The sequence below is a fragment of the Lutra lutra genome, chromosome 8 (genome assembly GCF_902655055.1).
Source record: "Lutra lutra chromosome 8, mLutLut1.2, whole genome shotgun sequence".
Taxonomy (NCBI): domain Eukaryota; kingdom Metazoa; phylum Chordata; class Mammalia; order Carnivora; family Mustelidae; genus Lutra; species Lutra lutra.
The window spans coordinates 142566499-142570409 of record NC_062285.1 but is presented as its reverse complement, the minus strand read 5'-3'; the positions used below and the strand labels follow the sequence as shown (position 1 = coordinate 142570409).

Sequence of the window (3911 nt, the reverse complement as noted above, 5' to 3'; positions counted from 1 at the left end):
TTAGTCAAGACATGAGACTTCCAGCGGAAACTTTGGTCCAGGTGCTGGACATTTCCTGGACCCCTTCTCTGAGTCCATCTTCTGTCGGAGGCAGGGTGTGGGGGACAGTGGTCTGAGTGACAGAGGCTGCCATCCCCTGCCTGAGGGTCCAGGGGGAGAGGTGACCATGGAGTGAGACCCAAGGAGGCCCCAGTGAGAGTAGGGATGGGCGGGCACCAGGCCACCGTCTGGGAAAGTTTGTTCACTGAGGGAGACGTGGAGTCCAGCTTGAAGGCAGCCTGGAAGCCCTGCACGACAGGGGCTTGCTTTGCATCACCTCCCAGACCCTTGATCCTGGGCCGAGCATGAGCGTGGAGTCAGCTGGTGACGGCGTGCGCCATGACTACAAGTCCCGAACGCTGCGTTGGGACTCGAGATCAGCAGGAGCCAAGAGGTTGTGTCTCCGTAGGCAGCGACCCCACAACCAGAAGCTCACAGGAGGATCCGTTGGGGAGCATGGATCGAGAAGCCCACAGGTGCTGGTGAAGTCAGAGCGACTGTGTATGTCTTTCCTACGGCTGCTGTCACACGGCAGGGCACACCGAGGGCTTCACCAACAGAAAAGTGTTCTCTCCCGGTTCTGGAGGCTGGAAGTAGGAGATCAAAGGGCTGGCAGGGCTGGTTCTCCTTGAGGCTCAGGGGGACAGGGTGCTCCCGGCCTCTCTCCCTGCTCCCGGCCTCTCTCCTGGCTCCTGGTGATTTGCTGGAAGCTGAGGACGTTCCTTCATTCCTACTGCATCCCTCCAATCTTTGCCTTCACTTCCACACGGTGTCTTCCCTGGTCCAGTGTCTCTGCGTCCAAATTTCCCCTTACCAGTCCTTTTGGATTAGAGCCCAACCCTCTCTAGTATGATCCCAGCTTAACTCACAGCATCTACCACACCCTTCCTTCCAATTAAATTGAGAAACTGGGAGCCAGGACTTGAGCATGTGAATCCCGGGAGGGGGGACACAGCTCCGCTCCTGAGTCTGTGTGTGTGTGTTTATCCCCACTCTGCTATGTGTGGTTTCCTTCTGTCCCCCCAGAGGCGACCACTGTCTCGAGGAGGATGCCTGGCCGAGGGTTCGCTATGGGTCAACACTGCTCTCGGCACTTTTCAGGCCCCGCTCCTGTGATCGTCAGCACGACCCTGCAAGACGGACGTCGGCCCTGTCTTGATTCTACAGCCGATGGAGCTGGGGTGCAGGTACGGTAGGCGGCCACCCAGGACCCCGGAGGGTAAACAGCATGCCCAGCATCTCTCCAATCCTGGGGGTGGGGAGAGGGAGCCAACTGTACTAGCTGGTCACCAGCCAAGGGGAGGGGCACAGTGAGCACACAGCCACGGACTGCAGGGCAGACGCCTGACCCGGGGCCTCATGGGGGTCAGAGCCTGACCTTGGCTGGTCTGTATGCAGGGAGATCGAGTCGGGCTTCTCCTCTGCATTATCCTTTTCAGGACCACAGCTCAAGGTGGTAACAGCTGTGGCCACTCCAGCAGGTGGGATGACAAAGACCTAAGTCCACGCCAGGGAAACCAGGGTGACAATCTTAGGCAGTGGCTGTGCTGGGGCAGAAAACATCCCCTGACCCACGAGGAGGCACCCAGGACCCCAGCAGCACCCACAGCACCTGCTCCCTCATCATGGGGAGACGCTGTAGGGGCAGACACAAGAGGCAAATCAAGGAAACAGCCTTAGTGAGAGATCTGGGTTTCTAATTAACTCCACAGAAACTGGGTTAACCAAGAGACACATGGTACCCCCGGAGAAACAGACGTCTCCCGTTGCCAAGCTCCTTCCTCCCCCTTGTCCCCTATCTGCTGGAACAGGGGCGCGAGAGCCGATGAGGTCAGATGGAGGGAATAAAGGGGTGCGTGCATGAGTCTCCCTAGCCGTCTGACCTGCAGAGAGCATGTCTGGACCCCGCTCCGGGGTCCACTGCTGGGACTTGGACACAGAGCAGAGGGAGCGATCACGGCTGAGACAGAAAGGCCACAGAATGCAGGGGCCAGGAGACCTTCGGGGTGCTCACACCTGTCCTGTGGCAAACGGAGACCTATGTCCATCTTCCATCCCAAGCCCTTACGTGAGTGAGGTGACCATCAGGTGCTCGTGGGGACGGCCTTCTGTGGCCCAAGTCAGGAAGGTTTGGAGGAGCAACGTGGAGGGAAGGAGATTGGTTTGAGCTGAGGGATGTGCGGCTGGGCATGAGGGGAGAGTCAGACAAAGACGACCCCATCCTGGGCTGGCCTGCTCCGTGCTGTGCGTTCTGAAGCTCGGACTTCCTTCCAGCCTTCCTCTAGATCTCCCATCCCCGGTGACAGCACACACCAAAGAGCATTTCTCAGATGACCGCAGTGCAGGCCTCTCGTTGCATTAAGTAAATTTTTGATGCTGCGGTGACACTTAGAAAAAGTGAGATTCTAAGTCAGAGAAGGTGGACGATGGCTGTTGTCTTCGGGAAGGGTGTGGCAAATAACTTCCTCTGGGTCACTTTGGGCATTTCCATAGAGTCCCTTAGCGGGGATGTGACTGTTGGCCCCGTGCATTAATTCGGGATGCCCGAATAAGAGTTACGGTTCCAAACTTGCGGTGACAGTTGACATCATTGATCCAACTGCCTGGAAAATCATATTACGACAGCGCTTTCTCTAATAGTCCGACAGATGAAGGAACCATTCCGTTCACCTTGCACCCCTTGCTCTCTCGAAGCTCGGCATCTCCCATAACCCCACCATCCATCCATACAAGTTAGATGCGCAAGTGCATTTTTAATGACTTTCCGCCGTGGCCGGGAACAATCGGACGGAGCGAACGTGGGCCATTCTCGCCTGCGCAGGCCGTCTGCTCCCATCTCGGGCTCCCGGAGGCTCTCCCTCTGTGGCTTTGGATCAGGAAACTGTTGGAGCTGGTGGAAAGGAGCTCAGATCGAAGTGTAGTATAAATCGAACGTTTAAAACACAAATCACCAGAGTGGTCTTGGGACTTAATCGCGTTTCTCCATCTGACAGTCCCCTTCTGCCTCAGGCCACAGTGATGTTACTCAACACATGCCAGTCAGTCCCACACGCCTGCGAATGAGTCATCGTAGGGATTCGAGGGGTGTGAGGAGAACGGACTATCGGGGCAAGAATGATGAGAGGGGCCCAGGCTGTCAGGGTGCCCTCCAGGTGAAGGGCACACACGGTGGGCCGCAGGGCACAGGCCTGGGTCCGCTGAGTCTGCTTCTGACTCTAGGCTCGTCCTCGTCCCCCACAGCCTTCTGCCCGCCACACTCCGGGTCGATCTCCCTGTCCAGAGGAGCGTGTGCAGTGAGCGGGGAATTCTGTACCAGAAACAGTGGCCGGAGGCGGCCCTTCGTGAGCTCGAGGTGAGTGGCTGGGGTGTTCCATCTTCGTGTTTCTCTCTAAAACATGAACGGGAGTAAATCGTCCTAATCAGTGAGGGACGGAAGGGGTCTAACAGGACGCCAGTGAAAACGACCTTCCCCAAGGTGTTGTTAAGAAAAAGGCAATGGCCCTCACATGATGTTCTGGCCTAGAAGGACTTCCCAGTCCATCGTGGGGGTAGACAGCTGTGACCTGGGATCGGGGTCCCTGAGTTAAAATGTGGGTCCTGTGTGATAGACCACAAGCAGACATAGGGCAGCCCTCCTACCCCTCCTCCCAGCCACAGCGTCCTGTCCTGTTCCATGGTACACATCTGAGGAAGCCGCTCTCCGCCTCTGCCATCCTGTAGCGACACGCCCTGGGGTTGATTTTTTAACAAGTACTGGGGGAAGAGAGCTGGCTGGTTGTCTCATCCTTGCCCGCATCACCCTTGTGACGAGTGACTGCCGGATGCACACCTCCTGGGCTTGAAGAAGGGCCTCCCACCTCTGCCCCGTCTGT

General features: G+C 57.2%; 1 long non-coding RNA gene across 1 annotated transcript; it reads left to right on the top strand.

Annotated features, from left to right (window-relative positions):
• The first annotated feature begins 1065 nt into the window (after positions 1–1065).
• On the top strand, positions 1066–2514 carry LOC125107124 (uncharacterized). The gene is made up of 3 exons (XR_007129465.1): positions 1066–1226; positions 1479–1718; positions 1914–2514. It is a non-coding gene; the product is annotated as an uncharacterized LOC125107124 (long non-coding RNA).
• The last annotated feature ends 1397 nt before the right edge of the window (positions 2515–3911 follow it).